The sequence below is a fragment of the Manis pentadactyla genome, chromosome 9 (assembly GCF_030020395.1).
Source record: "Manis pentadactyla isolate mManPen7 chromosome 9, mManPen7.hap1, whole genome shotgun sequence".
Taxonomy (NCBI): Eukaryota; Metazoa; Chordata; class Mammalia; order Pholidota; family Manidae; genus Manis; species Manis pentadactyla.
The window spans coordinates 13,002,014-13,026,764 of NC_080027.1; the positions used below are offsets into that span (position 1 = coordinate 13,002,014).

A 24,751-nucleotide genomic window follows, 5' to 3' on the forward strand; every position below is an offset into this window, starting at 1 on the left:
CAGTGACTTCCTCTTTGTCCCTCCTGCTTAAATTCCCCCAGCAGCTCCCCACTGCCCCAGCTTCCGCCTCACAGCAGCACTGTTCTGACTCCACGCTGTTCCCCGTTCCCAGGCCTGCCTTTCTTTAGCGCCAAGTTCCTTGATGTCACAATTAACAGGTGGCAATTAGCAAATGCTACCCCTCCTTTTCTTAACCCTGCAGGGTAGGTTTGTTGACTCCATTTTAGAGATGGGGAAACCGAGTCTCCCACAGGCTGGGTGGGACTCGGAGGTCCATGCTCGTTTTGCCATGAGTAGGCTCTCCTCCTCTGTCATCTGCTCCCAGGCTCTGTCTTTGCTTTTGCCCAAGCAGAATCCTGTCACTGGAGGAGAGCAGGTCTCACAGCTTTTCCTTCTTGTCCGTGTGGCTGCCACACTTCGGATAGATGGGCATCTTGGTGGACATTGTGACCTCACCACCCAGGCCTGGCTGCCCAGGCTGGAGACAGGCCACAGCCTCTGGCTGCCTCCCCTCACCACCTCAACCAGAAACCAGCTCTAGAGGGCGACTTTCTGTCTTCAAGGGCTAAGGGCCTGCAGATGGTGGCAAACGGGCCACCACTCTCGTTCCTAAGCCAAGGTGTCTTAATAAGGGGTTCTCGCAGCCAAGGCCGACCAGCTTCCTGCCCTTCTGTCTTCTGGCTCCCCTCCTTCAGCCCTACACACTGCATTTCCCCCAGGCTTGGCCAGGATTGGTGTCCCCTCCACCCCCTGGGAGCCCAGCTCTCTGGAGAAGTCGTGTGCATCATGTAATGTGAGTTTAGGCTGAGAAGACCTACCAGGCCATGGCATTCTAATGGCTCTGTGAGGTGCGGAGGCATACAGCCCCACCTAGGAGAGAATACCCTACCTCCTAGGCCAACTTTGCAGACCTCCCCTCCTGCTTGCAGTGATCCTCATGGGACCTGGGCCCTTAAAGGAAGAGGTTATTGCAGTGATGGGTAAGGGCTCCCTGGGGAGTCACAGATCCAGCTGCAGTCCAGGCAGCGCCATTCCAGGAGCAGACAGCATCAGCACTGTGGCTGGTGAAATGGACTGTGATCCTCTGACCTCATTCCGGAGGGATGAGGGGTAGCTGGGCAAAGTTGGGAGAGGGGCAGAGGGGATCTCAGAGACTGAGGAGGCAGCCACTGTGCGCCGGTGCGGGAGCTTGCTTCAGATCACAGCACACTGTCCCTGCTGGGTTCTGAGCTGGGGGGTTCCTGAGACCTTCCCTCCAGGTCCCAGGCACCTGGAGAGTATGGGCTCAGACCCCTCAGTGCCCACACTCGCTTCTCTTGCTCCCAGTCATTTTCAGTTCCTGAACCAGGGCGTTTGTTTGCCCCTCTCTTCCCACACCCCCAGGGCCGCTCCACAAGCTGACTTCTCCAGCCTCCTCCCCTTTGACCTCATGCACCTAGTCCTCCTGGAAGAGCCCTCCTGATCTGGGGAGGTGAAGAGGGCAGGGGTGAGTTGACCCCAGGAGCCCTGGATGGAAGAGGCCAGGTGGGGAGCACACCCTGGGGAGCGTGGCCACTGCAGGCGGGCCGCTTAGCCATGGGGTTCGGAACCCCCAGCTGTTCTCTGATACCACAGGATTGGGCGGATGGGGCTAAGTTATCCACTGCCTGTGGCGCAGGGAAAGGGGAAGGGCGCTGCAGCAGCTAGAGCCCTTGAAAGCCCAGCCCCAGGTCCCCCAAGGAGGTGAGGGAGAAGACACTGGGGCAGGGGCTCCTGGCAGAGGCCCTGGGTGCCCCACCCCGACCTCTCTCTCCTCGGGACCCTGATGGGAGGAAGGAAAGCCAGAAAGCCAGAAAGCAGGGACGCTGCAGGGACTTGAACCCTGGCCCAGCAGTGCCAGGCGTGCCATCACCAGCGCCTTTTGCTTTTTCCTGCTTGTTTTCTCACAGACTGAAAGGTGAAAAGCAAAACCTGGACACGGCCATGAGCCGCGTCCAGTAAAAGAAACACCCGCGGCGGCTCCGCACCTCCCCCCCAGCTCTCTCCTCCCTCCCCTGGCACCCCTGTCAGAGCAACAGCGGAGGGGACACACGTCCCCTCCACCTCATGGCCGCCGGTCCCCTGTGGGGCCAGATGCGTCTCCCAACCGCAGGAGCACCTGAAGTCAGGGTTCATGGCGCACACGCCCGTTCAGCTTATTCCAGAGCAATGTCAGCAGGGGCAAATTTTTGTACGTGTACAGAAATTACCAGAAAGATTCTCAAAAACTTGAAAGGCCTCTTCTGTGTAGTGGGGATGCAATGGGTGTGGGGCGAGGGATTTTACTTTCATTTTGTACCTTTTTCATGGCTTGAATTTTTAACTCTATGCAGATTACTTTTATAATAAAAAGCAAAAAATCTTAAGTTTTTCATCAGAACAGGAAATCTAAGAGCTAGGAGAAACTTCAAGCACAGAGGTCTAGCTCAAATGCCAGCGGTCCCCCAGGTCTGCTGGGCCCCTGCCTGTGGGGCCACACAGGCCTGCCCACCTGCCTCGTCTTTGTTCTCCGTCACTTGGCCATCATTAACTGCGGAACCACTCCTTCCGGGGGAACAACTGTTACTTGAAAATGAAGTTGGAAGCACTATGCCCCACCAGCCTCTCACCCAGGGTCTGCATTCCAGCAAGGACAGGTCCAAGTCACCAGGGCCACAGAGGTAGGAGGTACAGGAAGACCACCCTCCCAGCGTGCTGCCCACAGCACCCACTGCTCCAGGCTGGCTCTGCCTCCCCACAGCCACAGCAGGTCCACTGCGAGCACCCACACGAGCTCTGCCGTCCTGTCCTGCGGTCCTGTCCCCATCTCCCATGGGGGAGGGCTCCTGCGCCCCTCCTGTCTGTCCTGAGGAGCTCAGCAGCCCCTCCCCAACAAGGTCCAGATGAGAAGCTGGGGCTCAGAAAGGGCTGCAGCCTGCTCAGGGTCACACAGAACATCAGGTCAGGCTGAGAACAGGGTCTTCTCTACTTGTCCTGAGAAGTGCAAGCAGAGCCAATGTCACTTACACACACACATACACACACACACACACACAGGTTTGGGGACCACTGGTGGGTCAGAGCCAGGCTTCCAGCCCCCCTCCCTCCACCGCCCCACCTCCAGCTCCCATCTTCCCTCACAGCCTCCCTTCAGGCTGCAGGCCCCGCACACCACAAAGGGCAGACACTTACTCATCACAGCAGCAGAGGGAAATGCGCACAGCCATCCCAGTCCCAACCTGACGAAGCAACAAAGCTCCGGCCTCAGAAGGCCTCAGAGATGGGGTAGTCAAAACATAGTCTGTAAGATGAGCAAACAGTTAATTCAGTATGTTAGTGACAAGACCTTTAAGGTTTATACCTCGGGGAACCCAGAGAGTGGCCCACACTAGGAAATGCGCCACTGGCTTAAAGGTGAGAAAGTGGCTTCAAGGAACCACTACACACGCAGTGAGCAAAACCAAAAACTTGCATTGGCAGCGTGGTGCGGAAACAGGAGTACAAAACTGGCCCCTTAGAACCATCTGGACAGGGTACAGGGCAGTGAGCAAGGTGAAAGGGCAACTGCCAATCCCTTTGGCCAGTCGGGAACGCAAACCAAAAGCAGCCTTGAGGCTTAAGAGGGGATATGCCCAAAGATACTTGTGACAATGTGACTTATATTCACAAAATGCTGGAACCAGCCCACATGGCGGTGGCTGTAACAGGCTCACACCCTGGAAGGCCTCAGCCAGTGCAGGTAGGTGATGTCAGCCTGGATAACTGCCCACAATATAGCCTAACGTGGAAAAAATGACTACCAATCACAACCTCATAAAATAAACACAGGCATTTGGGCAGAAAGCAGAGAAGAGATATAGAAACAGTTTCAGAACTCAACAACTGAAAATAACCCCAACCATACTTCAGTCAAATGCAAACTGAGAAGCCAGCGACTGTGGACGGGGTGGGCGCAGTCGCAGGCCAGTGCCGGACAGTGAACCCCAGGCAGCAGGCCCTCCACACTGGAGGGGCATTGTGGAATTTGGGTGTGCCAGCAACGCTGCAGCCGAACACAGGGAGCAAGGCTGGCAAACTGGCTCAGGGCAGCGGGGAGAAGCTGAGGTGCCGGGCAGAATGGCATCACACTTCGTTACATGAGGACACAGTGCAGCTGGACTGGCCCAAAAAATAACAGGAGGGACAGGGCCCAAATGTCCCCAAGACGAGAGAGTACCTTCTTGAGTGCCATGGAACATTCATAAAAATTGCCACACCAAACCTTAAGCAACGAAGAAAGGGAAACATAGATTCAAAACATCAGAAATTGTACAGGTCACTTCCAATCATTCATTAAACTGATTATGACAGTTAAACATTTCAAACACTTGGAAATTTTAAAGCATACTCTTAACTATAGCCAAATTATACATCATAACTGAAACCATGAGACGTACAGGAAACAAAGACAACAAACTCTTTTACCAAATACAGATGGGGGGCCTTCAGGCACCCTACGGGCATGTCCTGAATCCCCATGGACCGTCGCCTCCCGGACCCACGTTGCACTCCAGCCGGTCCGTCCCAGCCCAGAGGCTTTGCTCATGCCCTTCTCTCAGCGGGGAATGCTCTTCCTTACAGCTTCTCTTAGCCTTGAGTGAGAGCCCAGGGCTAGGGCTTTCTGGCTTCACTCTGGGGCTGCACTGCTCTCCCTCGCGGCTGTTACTGCAACTGTACCGGTTCATGATTTGTATGATCGCCAGCTGAGACCTGTCTCCATGAGCACGGGGGCACCATGAAGGTGAGGACAGTCAGCTTGCTTGCCTGTGTCTGTGGGACCAGCTCAGTGTCCGGCCAAGGATGTTGCTGGAGGGATCGTTAGAGATGGAAATGGGGGATGAGGCAACAGCAGTTTGCTGTTTCCCTTCGCTGACCGCCTCCGTGTGCCTGCAGGCCCCAGCCCATCCTCCTGGGTGGCACCAGAAGCCTGCCTTGGGAAGGCTCCACACGGAGGTCACCGTCCTGGCAGTGGGGCAGGGGGAGCTGAGAAGAACGTGAATGAATGAAGCATGCGATGCAAGACTAGAAAAAGGGACAACACAGAATCCAAGGAAAGCAGGAGGAAAGAATTAATGAAATAAAAGTATAAATTAATAAATTACAAAATGAAAGCAGTTAAACTGCTTGTTATATCTAAATCTGTTTCTTTGAAAAGGCCAATAAAATAGATTTCTTTAAAGTCTATTCAAGATAAAGAAAAACTAGGAATAAAGTGAAAAATATTCATAAGGAGGATATTAAAATGTAAAAAGATAGTGTAGATTAATACATATGAAAAGGCAATTTTTTTCAGAAAACTTTGAAAAACTGAATATCAAATGAATATTTAAACAACGAAATACTGACTAGCCCGGTAACTCAGGAAGAAATGGAAAAATCTTCAAAGAACCGCTGAACCTCCAAAAAGAGGCAGTGGCCCGGGTGGCGCAGGGCACGCCGCTCTGCGGCGGGCGCAGGGGAGGTCGGGGGCCGGCTGGCCGCCCTATCTCCGTCCTAACCGGCAGGCACAGCAGCGCCCCTCACTCAGACCGCCTGCACCATGCCACCTGTTGCAGCTTCAGGAAAACCGCAAGTTATGTTCTAACACTACGTTTGTCCCCAATTTATCACTGAGGAAAACTGGCTTCAAGAATTTAAGAAATTTGGCCCAAGTCATATGCTATTAAGTGGCAAACCAGGTAATAGAAACAAAGTTGTCCGGCTCAGTGGTGTGCTCTTAGCCACTGCTCTCAGCTCTGTCTCTGGCTTTCCTGATATCCTGATACCTTGATACCAAAACCTGCCTTACAACGCCCCAAGCCCCAGTGGACCTTCCGCTTCACTTCTGTCTTGACAGACTAAAGCTCCTGGCCGGGGAGTGTTTGTTTCAACGATCACAGGAGGGCTTCATACTCCATTAATACAATTAAATCATGAGAAGATGACAAGAGAAAAACCTGATGCTCATCTCAAAAGATGCAGAGAAGACATTTGGATAAATCCAGTATTTACCACCGACTTAAACAACCACCACTTCTGAGCAAACTCACAGTAGGTGGTCCCACCACACCTAGCGGGCCACGCCCACTGACACCGCCCACGACCGGACGCACCGGTGCAGCGCGCCCCGCCCACTTCCTGGTTAAGGGTCGCCCTCTTTCTCTGCCTCCAGACAACTGTGGTCTCACAGGGACCACCTTCCCAAATCTTAATCATTCATACAGCAACTTGAGGTTTTTTGCCATGCCTGAGGACAGCCAGTCCTTTTTTCTTTTTCCCTAAATTCAGTCACTTAAAATATAAATATATTTTATATCAAAAGATACGATGAAGTGGAAATACAACCCACAGCTATAGGATAAAATATCTGCACAAACCATACATCCGATAAGGATCTAGTATACAGAATATATAAAGAACTGTTATGTTTTACACCTGAAATTAATATTATGTCAACTATACCTAAAATAAAAATTTTTTAATGAAAAAAAACTCTAAAACTCAATAATAAAAAGACAAATCCCCAATTAAAAAGTGGACGAAAGACCAGCATAGACACTTCTCCAAAAAAGATATAGACATAGCCAACAAATACATGAAAAGGTGCTTGACCTCCATCCTTAGCCAGAGAAATGCACACCAAGACTCCATGAGGTACCAATTCATACCCATTAGGAAGGCTATAATCAAAAAGATAGATAAGAACAGGTGTTGTTGAGAACATGGAGGAATCCTCACAAATTTCTGGTGGGAATGTAAAATGGTACAGCTACACTGGAAAACAGTTTGGCTATTCATCAAAAAGTTAAACACAGTTATTATATTACCCAGCAATTCTGCTCCTAGATGTATACCAAAAAGAATTTAAAACGTATGTTCAAACAAAAGCTCACAGACGCATTATTCATTATAGCCAACAAAGAGGAAACAACCCAAATGTCCAACTGAAGAATGGGTAAACAGGTGGTATAGTCATGCAGTGGAATGTGGAGTATTATTTAGCCATAAAAAGTTACGAAGCACTGATTCCAATTCTTAGCAGATAATGTGATTATCCCTTCTTACAGATGGGGAACCGAGGTAGGAGATGATCACACAGAAAATAAATAAGAGGTGGGTCTTGCATTAGAACAGGATCATCTGACTCAAAAGCCTGCCCTTTTAGCCAAGATGCTATATATTGCCTCCCAACTGGCCCTACAATTCAAGCTCAGCATATTTATTTAAATACACACATACACACACACACACACACATAAAACAAGTCTTACCATATGCTACCATAATAAAGAAATGCAATAGAAAAATATATCTAACTACAATACATAATGTAACATTTCTATAACTAATTTTAAGTCTAAAATTCCTGAGGAATGTGAAACATCATCCAGTCTTGAACAGAGAGGACAGTTCCTCAATAGGAAGTCTCAATATCATAACATATTTATAGATGTAATGCAATTCCAATAAAAATTTAAATGCTCTAAAAAAGAATGATGGGGCCTGTATTACAATATAGTAGAATCAGATATTATAAAGCTAACGTAATTACATTGGGTTGGGTTGGCAAAGAAAAGACAGTTTGGTGGAACAGATTGGAATGTTCAGAAACAGACTTAAAGTATTCAGTCCTTAATTAACAGGTGGCATTTCAAATCAGTAGAGAAAGTGGAATTTACTCAATAAATGATGCTGGGGAAACTGGTTAGCCATTTTGAAATAACTGGATTAGATTCTTACCTCATACTGTCCACCAAAACAACTTCTAGGTGGATAAAGTGTTGAATGTCAGAAATGAAATCACAAAGGAACCAGAGGAAAATACAGGATAACACCAGTAACACCACGACAATAAAAGATATATTTGATTAGAAGATTTAGAAGTCCCCCCAAGATCCAACATGTACATTTAAAAGGCACACTACTAGGAAGACTTTCATAATATATAAGGGTAACGGCTGGCAAGGGAAGAGCTCTCAGGAAGTGAAAATTTAACTACAGCACAAAGCAGACACACAGATCAGCTGACAAATACAGGTTTCCTTCAGAATCAAAAGGTGCAAATCAAAACACTGAGGCTGTTTTTTGCCTTCGAAACTGGTCAGGCCAAGGTTGTGGGGAAGCGCTGCTGTTGCCTCGCTGGGGAAGGCTGAGCCAGGCCGGCCTTTATGGAGGGTGCTTGGCCATCTAGTCAAAAGCCTTCCCACTGGTCACACCCTCTGGGCCAGTAATGTCACTGCTAAGAAATTAGATCAAGGAAATAATCAGATTCGTGCAAAACAATGCCTTTGAAAACAGAGAAAAGCATCCTATTTCAACATGCAGAAAAAAATACCAATCAGAAACCAGAACAGTGTTTGGTTAAGAAGCAAGCCCATACACATTATTTCTGAAGCAGACTCAAGCCACCTCTGACCTCTGTGTAACAGTAAAGTGAGGTGATGGCTTGGCTGGCTTGCTTCCCAGCCCTTTTGGTTGGGCCTCTACTACAGACGCCTACAGCCAGCCCAGGTATGGCACGGTGGGAGGACTCTGAGAAGCCTCAGCTGTCCCGTCACCAGAAGGGCCAGGCTGGTGAGCAGACTGAAGAGACACACAGGCCCCACCTCAGCAGCCCCTGAAGGAATTACTGTGTGCTGAACAGGACGATGTGCACACGACGGTCTTGAGGCAATGAAGAAATGGCAAATTCTGGTCTGTATAGTAAGAAAGGTAAGGTAGAAAGCATGAGATATGTTTTATAAATAGTTCCAGTGGGTTGTGGACAGGAGAAAAAGGTGGTTCAGGGGTTGAGCATGAGGTTAGTGCAGGTCCCCAGAAGAGGATTCCATTTAGCCTTTATGGGTGCACAAACTCCCCAGGCACACAGAGCCCGCCACGCAGGGGCAGAGGTTCAGAACACAAACCCTGCTAGTCCAACTCTTCTCCTAGAATGTGACCTTCTAGAACATGCCCATTTCATTCTATACATTGAGTTTGCATAAATACATTGGCATTTTTAGTAAGACAGTGTGTTTAGGAGCATTTCATCTGTAAAGTTCACTGAACTGCACATTACCAGTTTGACAGCAATAAGTAACCACTAGGCACAGCAAGTAAAAGAAAGTGCTCTGTGGTGGAGGTGGGCGTTATGACGGGTGTGGGGGCTGCCAGGAGGTGGGACAGGAGATCCAGATACACATCAATAGGGACAAGGCTAAAATTACTACAACAACATGCACAAGATTAAATATTTTGGAGCATGAAAATAATAAAGTAGTTGCAGACAGACCAAGACCAGCCTAGCTGGCCACAGTTTCTGTATATTACAAAGCCAAATGAAACATATGGAAATGGAAGGACGTACCTTATTCTTGCATAGGAAGACAAAAGCAGGAAGACATCATAGAGATGTGAAAGTGGATGTGCAAAAATAACCAGAAAAATTCTGGAAAAGTAAAATGAAGTAGGGCTATCTTTACCATGTAATAAAGCACAGAACTACAGTATTTAAAACTGGAACTGGCACATTAATTGAAGATCAATGATGGACAGATATATGCATCAGTAAATGGTGTAGGGACAAGAGGCTGGCCATTCCTAAGTCATTCATTATACCAAAATTAAGTCCAGATACATCTAAGATTAAAATAAGAACAGAACCTTTAAAGAATTGGTACAAAACATAAGGTTTAACACAAAATAACCTTGAGCTGGATTAGCCTTTCTGAACTACTCATAAAATCCAGAACATATAAAAGAAAACATTGGTAAGTATAAACATACGTATTTATTTTAGAGAGAGAGAGAGACACCACTGTGTCTCCTACAGGGTTTGAGTGTTTAACATGTGCAGGTATTACCTGTAAGTTAAATAAATTGGAAGAAAACAGCAGAGCCTTTGCTCTTGGGGTCAGCACAGAGCAGAGGCTGGGTCTTGCTTTGACACACAGGGAGCAGGTCACACAGCAGCCACATCGACGGCCGAGTAAGGGGGTGCATCAATCCCCCAGAGGCTGAGACAGGTAAGCATAAGGCTGCAGGGGCAAATCGGGGCTTTCAGTTCCCAGCTTAACATTCCCTGTGACCCAGTGAGGCGAGAACAGCCGGAATGGGTTCACACCTGTGCTCCTGGCATTGGTGGCCTCTTAGGGAGAGAGAGCTTGTGCTTCGATGGAAAGCACCCATGGCTGTGCAAGCAGAAAGGCAGGGGCGAGCCGACCTGCCCCAGCGAACGCGGGCCTTCTCCACGGAGGACTAGAAACGCCTACAGGCAGAAGCCAGGTAAGATTTCAACAGACCAAACAAACAAGATAAATAATTAAACGCCACTTTTTGCAAATGTCACAGTTGCTTTCTCAGAATAGTTGCTTTAGATCTGCTTAGGAGAAACGCCAGGAAGTAGACTCTGAGTCTGGTTAGGTCCATTCTTGTTTTGTGCTAAATAAGTCAGACACCATCTCATACTGAATTCTGGTATGGACAGGCAGTTTTAGCAAGTAAACAGTTTTAGCTAGATTCCACCGCACGTCAAGAGGGCCAGCATTATTCTACTTTGGCAGCAGAAACCCTCAATCCACCTCACAGGACTGAGAACCCCAGACCCACACAGCGCAGGGCCGGCAGAGCCGCGGTGCTGCGGTGGGTGGGAGGGGCTGCGGACACCTGCTGCTTTGCAAATACGGAGCTCTCACTCCTCCCAGCGTTACTCCCCTGAGGCGAGCATCAGCGCAGGCGGCAGGAAGCTCGCTGCTGCACTGTGTGCTACGGCCAGAGAGCCCAACGGATGACCTAAAGGCCTATCAATAAATAGGAAAATGGTTAAAATTATTACGAACACGTCAAGATTAAATATTATGGAGCCAGGAAAATAATAAAGTAGTTACAAAACAGTCTGTCTTGTATGATTCCACATTAGAGCAGATAATAATAATAGGATAAATTTTAGTACTTCCTGGAGGGAAAATGTCTGAAGAAAACATAAATGAAGTTGTCATTAGCAGTTATCTGGGGATGGGGAGAGGAATTACAGAGAACTTTTATTTTGTACATTGTGTTCTGTAGTGTTTAAATTTTAAATACAAAAGTAGTAGCTTATAAAAAGATGAAAATAAATTCTGCCACAAACATACACCTCATAGTCCCATTACAACATTACAGAGTATAGTAACATTAGCCATGAACTTACGTAAATCTGCAAATTGTAGGTCCCTTCAGAAGAGCTGCAGCAATGCAGAGAAGCAGACAACAAAGCCATGTGTGACATGGATGCAGAACATTTGGCATAAAAAAATTACACCTCAATAAAATGATAACTATTGTGTTTTTGATCCTGTGGCCCCTATCAGCACCAAACTACACGTGTTAAACCCTCAGATGCCAAGAACCCATTGTACCAATTCAAGTCTATGTGGGTCACTGAATACATGACAGATTAAAGGAGGGAACTGGCAGAAGTCAAAAGGCGCTATACAGAGCATTGGAAAGGATGTGGACAAAAAGATACTGTCATCGTCAGGTACGCAAATTTGTGTACCCACCCTGGAGAATGGAGCAGAATAGAGAGAAAGTCTGATCCACGTCCCATGACTCGGCATGCCACTTCTTGGCACCTACCCCATGAAACACGCATGTCCTACAAGGACAACGATCACACAGTATTCTTTGAAACTTGAAGAGATTTGAAAGGGTGCAAATGTCCATCAGTGTCAGAACAGCTAAGTAACCCATGGCCAGTTCACGTGAAGGAACACTATGCTGAGTAACCGAATGATGGTTCTCTGTTTCCAATATGAATCTCCCTATTGTTAGACAAAAAAGGCAAGTCAATAGTGACATACAGTGTACAATAGTATTATATAGAAGTTAATGCTTCCCCATATATGTAGAAAAGAAAAAGAAAAACAGTGCAACATCTTCTTTAGATGTGGAAAATTGATGAATTAACTGTAAGAGAGTCACACAGTGGACTCTATCCAGCAAGCAAACCAAATGCAGTACACACTGGCAAAGAATGAATCTTAACATCATATTAAATGAGAAAAACCCCAGAAGCTTATTTAAAATATAAGGGCTTTTAAAGGGGGCATTACGATTAGCATGTATAATGTTGGGGGAGGGATGTGCAACACAGAGAAGACAAGTAGTGACTCTACAGCATCTTACTAGGCTGATGGACAGTGACTGTAATGGGGGGGGGGACTTTGTGATGGGGGGAGCCTAGTAAACATAATGTTGCTCATGTAATTGTAGATTAATGATACCAAAAAAAACCCCCAAAAAAACATAAGGGCTTTTCTGAAGGCTTTAGAAGGTAGAAATGGAAAGAGCAGGGGTTCCAAGCCCTGCTTCAAAACTGTTTACTTATTTATTCTCTGCTTATAATTCTTGGGTAAATGGTCAGAGTGAGGGTAGAACAAAGAAGGTGCCAAGTAAATGAGACACAGGCCACCTAAGACAGATGAAATGACACTTCCTGCCAGAGAAATGAGGGAACCGAATGCAGCACATTATTGTTTGGTTATTTTGGTTTAATAATTTGAGATCTTTTAACTCACCCATGAAGAGTAAGAAGAGAAGTAGTTTTATTTACTATTCATTTTTTTCCCTCCTGTGGATGAAATAACTGAAGCTTAGAGAATTGAACTAGTGCTACTGAACTGTTTAAATTATTTTTGCATTAACAGTACATGTTGAGTATCTTTTTCCACATTAAAAACTTTCTGAATTATGGTTTCCTTACACTGTTTAACAACGTTTGCTGTTTAAAAAAACAAACTGAATTCAAACCATGGTGGCTTCCCAGCAGCCCTTAAGTGTACATTTAGCACTAACTCTGGGTGTTGTGCCTCTTGTGAGATGGCGCTTGTGCTTCAGTTTGTTGCCTTCATAGACTCATTTAACGAAACCATTCAATAAACCAAATCTGCTTTTGTTGGGAAACAACAACCACCACTATAATGCCTTTTCCATAAAGGTTAAAAACAACTGAAATGAAAATATATACTTTGAAAACACATTTAGGTAAGGTTTTTTGAAAATAATATAAACTTAGTTTTCAGGATGATAATTACCTTGGACACAGGTAGGCAGGGGGATGGGAGGGTGAGACGACCATGTAGGTAAAGGAAGTGCCTGTCTAAAGCCCCAGTTTTCATAATAAATAGAAGATTCAGAAATGTTTGCCACATTATTAGAGACATCAAGGAAGAAAGTAAAAGAAAATGTCCTGACCCAAATATCACCCCAGCTCTGAGGAGGTTCCAAAGAGGAGGGAATATTTTTGCTTTACAGAGTATCATAGCCTCTACTTACTAGATTTTAAAACATAATAAACAGTAATATTCATTAAAATTTGATGTATTTGATCAGAAACAACAATACCCAGAGGCTAAAAATTCCAGAAGCAGATTCAGGTAGATAATAAGCTAATATCAACAGTTGTGGAGCAAAAGAGCAAAGACAGCATTTACTTAATAGAAGTTTGATGTTTCAGCTTTCTCAGTGTAAACAGTTAACTTAGATCCACTCCTAGGCTGGATTCATAACCCCTTAAGTGGTGAAAACTGTGTGAGTACATGCATGCTTAGCTACTAAAGAAAAAGTAATGAGAAGCAAAACCAACAGACTTATTAGTTATTATTAGATTGTTGGACTAATCTCTTAGAAGTCCTTGGGGATACTTTTTCTGCCAACAATTAAAAGGAAAATGAGAATAAGTTAGACAATCATAACTGACAAAAACTTACCTTCTCAACTCTACAGAGAATTTATGATCATTATGCAAATCAATATGGAAATTTCATATGGTAAGTGGCCAAAGAGGAAAAGTACAGATGGTCAATCAAGTAGTACAACAGCCAGAAGCTAATAATTACAGACACAGAAATTAAGACTTCTAAACATATTTCATAACATTGGATTTGGCAATGATTTTTTGGCTGTGGGCACCAAAAGCACAGGCAACAAAAGTAAAAATAGGTAAACTGTATTACTTGAAAATTTAAAACTTCTGGGCATCAAAGGACACAATCAATTGAGTGAAAAGGCACCATACGACAAAATGGGAGAAAACATTGGTAAATCATATATCTGATAAAGGATTGATACCCAGACTATATTAAGAAGCCTTACAAATCAACAACAAAAGACAAAATAGCCCAGTTTAAAATATGGGCAAAGGACTTGAGAAAACATTTCTTCAAAGAAGATATACAAATGGCCAATAGCACATGAAAAGATGCTCAACATCACTAATTACCAAAGAAATGCAAACCAAAACCACAACAAAATCACCTCACACCCTTGAGGGTGGCTACTCAAAATAACAGAAAATCACAAGTGTTGGTAAAGATGTGGAAAATTGGAATCCTTGCAATCCTTGAATGTAATGGTGCAGCTGCTCTGGAAAACAGTATGGCATTCTCCCAAAATTAAAAATAGAAATAGCATATGATCCAGCAATACCACTTCTGTATACACAGCCAGGAGAACTGAAAGCAGGGTCTCAAAGAGGGATTCATACACTCATGTGCACAGCAGTATTTTCATAATAACCAACAGGCGGGAGCAATGCAAGCATTCATCGACGGATGAACAAACGAAATACGGTATATACATACAATGGAGTATTATGCAGCTCTTTTAAAAAGGAAGAAAATTTTGATGCATGCTGTAACATACAGGAACCTTGAGGACATTATGCTAAGTAAAATAAGCCAGTCACAAAAAGACAAATACTGTATGATTCCACTCAGTATGTGTGAGGTAGCTAGAGTGGTCAACTCATAGAGACGAAGTAAAAAGGCTATTGCCAGGGGCTAGGGGAGGGGAGGGCAGAAGGAATGGAGAGTTTAATGAGCATAGAGTTTCAGTTTTGCAAGATGAAAAAGTTCTAGAGATTGGTTGCACAACAATGTGAATATACTTAACACTGCTAATTTGTACATTTAAAAACGGTAAAGGTGGCAAATTTTGTGTATTTTACCACAAATTTTTCAAAAAGTTCTGAAGAGTAAATAAAATTGAAAAAGCCTGATATCAGTAATGATGTAGGGAAATGGATATATTCACAAGAGGAAGTGCAAGCTTTCTGGAGAGTTTCTGAGTCTGTGACAGGAGTTACAAAACCAACTGACTGGGCACTGCCACTCTGGGAAACAGACATGTACCCCAGGTTCACAGAGCTGCACACAGCAGCACAACCTAAAGTGGAACACTGTTCACAACTTAGGAGCCTAAGCAAGCAGCCCGTGGGATAAATAACACAGTCATTCATTCATGATATTTTTTTTTTAGGTCATGGACCCTTCAACAAACTTAATTCTCTCCACAGAAAAATATACATAAGTTTGGAGCACTCACCTCTGGAAGGCCATCCATGGAATTCCTGAGGGAGAACTACAACCCTGAGAAAAAGCCACTCCCAGTGTGTTTGTGGACTCTGCTGATATAGGGGAATGCGAATGGAAACAAAATTAAATGTAAAACCAGAATAGACACACTGATTATCACTATATACAGGGCCCAGAGCAAGGCTGGCGGGCATACAGAGGGAGGAGAGGAGGAACCCGGAGAAAGTGGCTAGATCTGAGGCTGGACAATGAAGGAGAGGAAGGAATCATCGTAAATACACAGTGAAGAGCACCTGGGTGTCAAATACATTTACCCATATTTCACAGATGAGGTTTGGCAAGGTCATATAACTTGCTCCCAGCCATAAAGCTGCCAACTGCCCAAGTCAGGAGTAGAACCCAGATGCATCCTTCTGCACAAGCTTTTGATCCCCCCAACGTGCTGGGGTTGCCATAGGTCAAAACAGTTAGGATGGGGGAATGGGGAGTCATGGAAGAGCAAAACCCAACCCTATTAGAAGACAATACCTGCCTATCTCCAGATCTTCAATTCTTCAATGACCTGTCCCGTTGTGACAGCCCTCATGGCTCTCTGCCACTCCATCATCCGGCCACAAGGAGGCAGTCACCAGGAAGGAGCAAGCCCTGGGGGTTCTGAAGGCGTGAGCACCCACCCAGAGACTGAAGTGAAGTCCAGGTGGATTACAGGTTTAAGTGTAAAAAATGTAACCATATAAGTGCCATAAGAAAATATAGAATAATATATACTTTTGGGCTGGAGAGATCTAAAGTGAAACACCACATACAGAAAAGCCATAGTTGCAACCTCAGAAAAACCAAGTAACTTTTGGTTGAAAACCAACAAACAAAATGAAAGGTGATCTATAAAGTGGAAAAAAATACTTGCATCAAATATAAAGGATTAATATCCTTAATATGTAAGTGCTCTTAAAAAACCACCAACAGAAAAATGAGCAATTAAGAAGTGCAAAGTCACACATGCATGCACTCACACACACACAAACCGCAAATGGCCAATAAACACATAGACGTTCAGTCTCTTACTAGCAGCAAAGTAGCGCTCACACCCACAGTAGCCTGCATCTCCCCAGAAGACAATATGGCATTACCAACCTGAGTCTAAAGAAGTTTGACACAGGCATTTCATGTGTAGGAGTGTATTCATGTATCATAAATAATATCAGATGTGATAAAGTCTGAGAAGGTCATCACAGCATTACTTCTTAAGAGAAAAATACAACTGGAAAATAATGTCTTCTAAATGAGATTGTTTGAACTGATACAGCCATACAACAGAACATGGTCGCCACTACAAAAGATGCTTCAAATGACAGGAAAAGATGTTCACTATATAGGAAGTGAAAAGAGATGCAAAACATTTTATAATATAATCCCATTTGTTAAAAAAAAACATATTTTCCTGTTCATAGAGGAAACTGTAGAAGCAAGTATGCCAATAACAATGAATGCACGATTGTTTTTTCCATTTTCTTATTTGTAAATCTTACAATAAACCCTTTTTTCCACATGAGAACTCCATTAAGAGCTATTTAAAAGAAAGGGACCAAAGGCGGTGCACAGCTGAGGTGCCTGGAGAGTGGGGTGGCCAGCGGGCAGCAGGCACAGTCCCACCCAGCAGGCCAGAGGTAGTGGAGACACCCCCACCCTCAGTGAGGCCAAGGCCACCCTCCCAGGGATGCACGTTGTCACATCTTTGTCATTTTTGGTTATTTTGCTATCTTCCTCCTGCCATTTCCAGTCTGCATCAGTATTTTTTGTGTGTTAAATATGAACATTTAAAACACGTCACAAATATCTTTAAATCTTTTTGGTATTTCCTTTGATAACTAGTACTGCCCAAGGTCAGATTCCTCCAGAACTTAAGTACACACAGAGAGGGCAGCTGGGCATAAAAGTTCCTAGAAGTCCCGTATGTCCATGGTCAGTAGAGAAACCAAGGGCGGTGGACAGGGTGCAGCATTACTTTTCATTTGCTCCAGATCACCATTCTCTACCTAATTGCTTCAAGCCCACTCCATGAGTTTCCCTGCATCACCCACTGCCACTTGGAATTCAGAGGAAGGTTGAATTCACATGTATGCATGAGGATGCAAACTGATGAGCAACGAAGGATCAGCACCGCGGTCAACACCTGCCACACATCCCACCCGACCTGAGGATAAAGAACAGGTAAAGCTCCGGAGTCCAAAGGACCTCAGGAGCCTTAGATTGGGTGGAGGCCAGGGGGCCGTGAGTGCAGCTTTTAGGACCTGCTCTCAGGCTCTGTATCAACAAAACCCACTCCATCCCTTCCAATGTTGAACATTTATACCACTGTGGAAAAATTATCAGTTTGCTACAGTTGCTAGGAAACAATACCATTTACACAGAGGCATTTATAGCAGTTACCTCAAGGATGTAATCAAGTTTTATAATAACGGTATAAAAAAAACAGAAAAATGAATTCTGAAGAGAGGGGAGGGCAGACAGGGGCTGGGGTAAAAAATAAAAAGCACAGAAAAAGGGTAAGTTAGGAAAGGAGACCTGGGTTGTTCTGGGGGATCAAGGAACAGGGTAGCGTGCAGGAAGGATCCTCATGCCTGCACACAGTGGTGCCCACTCTTGGCAGAGCCATGCACCCTGGACAGGCAGCTTGCTGGCCGGCTCAGAGCCTCCCTCTTCCCCGTAGCTAACTTGTTTCTCAGTAGCAAACCCAAGAAGAGTTCACAAGGACCCACAAGGCAAACCGGACCAGACCGAGGAGGGCAGCCGGGAGGGCCCTCCCCACTGCTCTTGGGACTCTCCGGGCTGCTCTCCCACCCTCACGGCTCTCGCCTATGCCACCTGTTACCCTCCCTTCCCGGGTAAGCTCCTCTTACCACAGCCTTTGACCAGAGGCCTTGGCAGAGGCTGGCAGTGGTTTCTATTCTGACTCCAAAGTTTATCTCCCGTGAGGCAAAACCTTAGGGGCCAAGAGTAAATGCGCCACAGCAATACAATAATTAGCAACCAGGGTGAAAAGCTGCTGCCACTTGCCCACCCAGGACGCAGACCCAGTTTGGAGCGCACATTCCGCACTCCCAGCGCTCCTCCTCCCGCCCTACAGAGCCTTGGCCTGCTTAGCACAGCACTTCGCTGTATGATGTAAATGGCCAAATTTGTCCCTCACAAGAAAAACATTTAAGCCAAAGCCCCTCTGTGAGAACTGTGCTCAGACCCAAATCCCAGAGACACTCCAGCTCCCAAAGACAAAATGACACATTTTATTTAGACTGTTTACCCTAAGCAAACAAAAATGGGTCTCCTTTTTGACAATACCATTTGGCAATCTACCTAGGTGAAGTTCCAGGATATTACAAAGTACTCCCTGACCTTCAGCGTCCTCCACAGGCTGGGTGGTTTGGCCTCACCCATCACACACTTGGAACAGTGAGCGGAGCCTCCTCCCCACCGACCAGGCTGCAGCCCATTCAGGACCCACCAGTCCCATTTGAGATTCCCATGCTTCCCTGAATGACCTCCATCATTTGGAGCTTCTGAAAAGTGAAACTATACATAAATCTATGATATGAAGATACATCCAACCCTCATTATGGGGGTAACCGGATTTACAAAAAGTAAAAAAGCGTAACATAGCAATACAATTCTAATGAGTTTAGAACTCAAACCTTTATTTGTGCTGTAAAGGGGAAGAAAAACTGATTAGTAATCATGTACATGACTTAACCGGATCATTTACCATACAGAGCAACATACAAGCACTTTACCTCCTTTTACAGTTGCAATTTCTCAAACAGCATACCCAGAACGTATTTCCCCATAACAGGTAAGACTGATGTTCTTTAAATTAATGACAGTAACTATACCACACGCAGCTGGTCATTAACTGAACTATCTTGCCAACATTTTTAAACATGAAAAAAGAATCCAGAAAAACCCTAAGAGCAGGGCGTATTAGGGATTTAAATTTTTTAAATGAAATGTAAGGGGAGCAGCATGTAATAAAGCTATTGGTATTACTTGATCTAGCAATTCAACAGATGCACAAGTAGGGTCATAAAGGACAATTTTCTCCGAATTTTTACAAACAGACCACATGTGGTAAAGTTCCCTCCCAACCAGTCACCCGTTTTGCTCGTTCCTGAAATTGATTTTGGCGGGGTTACCCCCTAGTACTGGGTCATTAAAAGCACAAACATTAAAACTAAAGATGTAACATATTAACTCCAACCTTAAGCAAGGGTACATGGACTGTTTGCTACCAGGTATTAATTTTACAGTGACCACAAAAGGTCATTCCATTGTTACAAAGACTGAAAAAAGTAAGTAAAAGCTTTTGCTGTTAATGACCACAGTGGCATGGCATGAAGTAACATAAAAAAATTCCTTTAGAAATCATTGCATTTTCACTTTGCTCAGAATTCTCAGTCACAAAATCTCTGCAAACAAATGTTCCAAACCCATTAAGAGTACATCTCAAGTGCACACCATCTCATCTTACATACTTTTAATAAAAGCCCACAATTTGGGCATTTAGTCTTCTAAGACTTACTGCTCCTGAATATTGCATGCCTTCACAGCTTCAGATGAACCATCTAAGAAGTTTGCAAAGCAGTGAAGGATGTTATCTGCTGATGGAAGTTTCTGACAGCCAACTTTCAAGTGACTGATACTCAGGTTTTCAGTTAACACCTTTTCAGTTTCCCCACCTTGCAACAAAGCAAAAGTTTTGCTTTGTCCCCTTCACTTTAGAGGTCTAAGCACTATTAGAAAGTTTCCAAGCAGCTTTTGTGCTTCCAATGACAACATAACCAGCGTTACAGTATCACTAGGTACTAACTAGTGATATTATTCACCCATGAGTCTACAACATTCCCCAGAGCTCTACTATACTGGTCTTTTTCACCAAGAATTCCCTTCAAACCCACAACCTCTGACCACGCCCCACCCTCTGCAACACACACCCAACCAACCCTCCCCCTGGTCTCCACCTTCCCCCCACTCCATGCCAGTGCCCTAACCCCAGGCTCCTCCCATTAACACCAAGATTCCTTTCAAATTTCAACTTAAAAAAACAAAGTAAAAAATGAATCACAGATTAATACCAGTACCCCCACCGTTCCCTTGTTATCTGCAACGCAATCGGAATGCCCAAACTAGACTTGCCATGTCTAAAAGAATCTGGGCATGATCAACCTGTACCCTCCCAGACCACAGAACACAATGACCCCCCAACACCCAACTAATTTGCCAGTCTGCTCGTGTAAGTATTTGCTGAAGGCATTTCAAGCTGGAACACTTTTCCAACACACAGGTTACAGCATCACACTAATAATTCCTCTGGCCAATACACAGGCAGGCAGGCGGGCAGGTGAGTGGGTCACTGGGCTCCATCTGCAAGCTCCATCTACAAGGCATCACTCTGCGTTGTGGCACCAACGTTAAAATGTTCTACAGCTTAAGAATCTTCTCGAAGCAAGGTTCGTAGCACAGAACTAATATGACAGGAGGCTCAACACAGAAGATGCAGCATCTGAAAACCTCCATCCTAGAAAAGGAGGGGTGCCTGGAGGTTGGCGCTCACGTAGCATTCAAAGCAGCACACCTGCTGAAGGCCCGGGACGCAGCTGCTTGGACTTTTAGAGACCGCCCTCTCATAAGCTCATCTGAAAACCTTAGGTGGTGGCCTCCTGAATACAGGGCTTCCTGAGCACGGCCTGGAAACATGACATTGGAGAATTTCCACCTCCTAAGCCTCTGGAAATTCAATCTGCAGACATCAATTTAGGCGGCCTCTCTCCTTCAGGGTCTCCCCTCCTGCACTGCTACGACTCACTGGCCAAGCGCTCCATTTCTCCTGGTGCCATCTGATCGCCATGATGAACGCTACAGTAACAAACCGCGTTCCACGAAGCATTTCAGTAATACGGCTGGTGCCATCGCTGCGGGCCCACCCAAGCGTGCACGTTCAATCCCACCTCCACAGGCAGGCAAACCAACCCGCCCCACCGCGTCTCAGTGGGGAGTGCCTATCCTCCTCCATTACCAGCAATACCGGCTCCAACAGGGACGGAGCAATTTTCCCAAGCTTACCAGATTACCAGAAGCAATGTTTTAAGTGAACGGTTAACCTTGAGAGGTAAAGGTAGGAGGGGCAGAGTGAGGTCACAGAAGTTAGCACGGAACCTAGAGAAGTCCAAAGGGAAGCACTGCCACCTGGAAAATAAAGGGTGGGTCAATTTCCTCCGCAGGCACACATCCTGCCTCGGCAGCCCCCCTGCCAAGACACACTAGGTGCCACAGCAGTAAGCGCTTAGGGTGGCACCTTACCTCCTGATTTATTCCGGAGACCACCCTCTCCTCTGACCAGGGGTCTGGCCCCACACACACCTGGGATCCACCATGCTGGGCCTGGCCTGGACCGGTCCCAGGCGAACCAAAATTACATACCACCCTGGGCCAGAGCTGTCAGCCCCGCGAAGCTAAGTTCAGTTTCCACAAGACCAGGCCTCATCCCCAGGTGGGTTCACAACCCTTTGTCTAGAAAAAAACGGGGACTGCTGGTATTGACAACTTCAGGATCAGTCCGCAGCCCACCTGCGGCCCTGCACCCACGGCCTTCCTCCCTGATCCATCTCCAGGACATCAGCTGCCGACTTCCACGTCTTCTCCAGCAGAGACCCCTCTCTCCTCCACCCCTTCTAAAGCTCTGCCTTTCTGCCTCCATACAAAGCAGGGTGCTGCGGATCCACTGGGCCAATGTAGGAGTGGCACCCTCCCTGAGCTCAAGTCCCCCTTCTCCGGCGGGCAGCCTGGCCTTGTAGTCCTCCCCCTGCGTTCCTGGGGACACTGCCACGCAGCTTTCCCCAGCAGTCGTCCCCAAACCTAGTCTCCTCTTTGGCCTTCCCTCTCCTCGTACCCCCAACTCCGTCAGTCTCATCTAACCCTGCCATCACCCTCAGCTGAGGCTTGAGGCCCTAATCTGGCCACTTCCTCCCCCAAACAAGATAGAGCGCAGCCCTCCCTGTGGCTAACTCCTGAAAGACAGGCCACAAATTTTTTTGCTTTTATAGCCCTGGCCGCATCACCCGTGACCTTACTCAGCGGGACGATTCCTCCACTGCCATCGGAAATAAGTTCCTCCCCGACCCTGCCCTACGCGGTGTCTTGGGGCGGTTCTGGGTTCCGGAATGTCCACCCCACCCAATTCCCCAGCAGTCCTCCCTTCCCCCTTAGCAGCGCTGCCTGATATGGAGGACAGATCTCAAAGTCACGTTTGGAGAGCAGATTCCACGTGGGAGAAGTCCCCTTTCCTTCTGTTGGGGAACCGGATCCCCGAGAGGGAACTGGGTGGGCGAGGCAGGCTCAGGCCTCTATCCCAAGGGGGTGAGGGGAACCGCAGGGGACGCCTCAGGTTACCCCACCCCTGCAGAACTCCGAAAGAAGGGCCGGCAGAGTCTGGAAAATTCCAAGCGGCGGCGGAGGGATCCCTGCAGAGGGCGCATCACTCGCCGGGGCTGCAAGGTGGGGGCGGGGTGGCGGCGCGTGACTCCTCGGCGGCGGTGACGTCAGCGCCCGCGGGGGTGGGGGCGGGGCGGCCGGGAGCGAGGCCCACCCTGGCCTCTCCGCGGAACGACCGACGCCCGCACGTGGGCACGCGGTCCCGGAGAACAGCACGCTGAGCTGTGCCTACAGTGGCTGTGTTAGAAACCTTGCTGAGATTTTATTATTTTTTAAAATGGTTGGGAGCAAGTTGATTAAAACGGTTAAGCCGGGTTGCCCGCGGTGGCTTGAAGGGCGTGTGTCATGGTTTTGTTATTCTCTGTCACCAGGGGCCTGGAGGGTTGAAGTATTTCGTAAGCAAAAATATCTATGCTGGAATAAGGAGTTAATGATGGTTCATGGTGTATTCATTGGAAACAAGTAGTTGCAAAATAATGAAAAACAAAATCTTGTGCGGAGAACAATACACTGTACATAATTGCATGGCAACAAGACCAAAGGGTATAGATAGTCCACCCATTTTACTCTTGGGTTGAGAGGTAGGAAAAAAGTTTTTTTTTTTATTACCTTTGTTTAGGGTAGTTTACTGGCTGTGCCGACTGGTTGGGGTATTTGCCCACTGGCTGCCCCCACAGAGCAGGCCCCAACCTGGGTCTCCCGAAGCACAGGGTAAAGCCAACCAGTGAACTGCCCCGTCTGCCAAGGCCAAGTGAGACCTGAGAACTTGGTGGGGATTTTGTGAAGCTTTTGAGAAGAAGCTTCTTGCCAATGGTGCCAGGGTGAGGGGGAACCACAGCCCAAGAGCCCCAGGTGGCCTCCTGTCAGCCCTGGCCTCTGAAGTAGAGAGTGGAGGTAGGTGGCCAGAGTACCAGAACTGAGAATGGCTTCTTAGACCAGCTCTCTAGCAGGAAGTCTCCACCCGGGGTAAACACCCACACCCAAAAAAACAAAACTGCTTGTGACAACAGGCTCCCTTGGCAACAGGAGGAAAACTGGGGAAGAATTTTCCTCTTGACTCTGCAAGATGGCATCTGCGGCAGGGCTGGGCCCCGCAGCCGCACCCTCCCTGTGGTTCTGGAAAAACATGACTCATGCGACTCTCAGCACAGAAGATGGAGCACGGCAAGCCTGGGCTCGTTCACCAGCCGCGGTTTAGCTGAGCTCTTCTACCAGGAGAAGATTCCAGCAGCTGACCCTTCTCTGAGGTCTGCCCTATTGCTTTTGTCCTGGCAAATGTTTCCAGGGGTGGGTTGGGAAGACTTGGCCTGAAAGAACAGTGGGGAAATAGGGAATTGCCTGTCAGAATGTTCTAGACATCTGGGAGGTGCATATTATACCAAGGAAGTGCTTTTCCTGCTGCGTCACTTTGCCAGGCTGTGGAGTCAGCCCTGTGTTTATCAATGAGGCACCTGAGAGATGGTGGTAACCACCAGCTGGCTGCTTCCTGGGCCCAGCTTGATGTCTTAGCTTGCTTTTCTCTACGTCTGGTTTAAAAATCTCTTGTTCACATCTCATTCCTAAATCCCAGAAACAAACTGTCTTAGATTTTATTTTTCAAAAGCAAAGTTGGTGGAATTAGCAACACACAAAGCATGAGGAATCTGGGAAGCCTAAGATTCTCCATTACAAAAGGATTCAAGGCCCTCCTTTGTGTCCTAGTGTCTGGAGCAGCCCAGGCCACCCACTCCATTTTCAAGGACAAAATGGAGCCACTTGTGCTAAGCCCCACACAAGACTGCATGCTTGACCTAATTACAGTTTCAGCCTCTCCCAAGAGTGGAATTTTAAACCAGTAAGTCTGGAATTTCCTGATCATCACTGGAGAGGTAATCTGCATGATGGAACCCCCTACTCTTTCCTCCAAGGGAAGGTGACTTGAA

The 24,751-nt window shown here is 46.5% G+C and overlaps 1 long non-coding RNA gene across 1 annotated transcript; it reads right to left on the bottom strand.

Annotated features, from left to right (window-relative positions):
- Positions 1-3,121: 3,121 nt before the first annotated feature.
- Positions 3,122-22,880, bottom strand: LOC130684799 (uncharacterized). Its single transcript, XR_008999143.1, has 2 exons — positions 10,118-22,880; positions 3,122-10,031 (listed from the first exon to the last, which is right to left on the bottom strand). It is a non-coding gene; the product is annotated as an uncharacterized LOC130684799 (long non-coding RNA).
- Between the last annotated feature and the right edge of the window lie 1,871 nt (positions 22,881-24,751).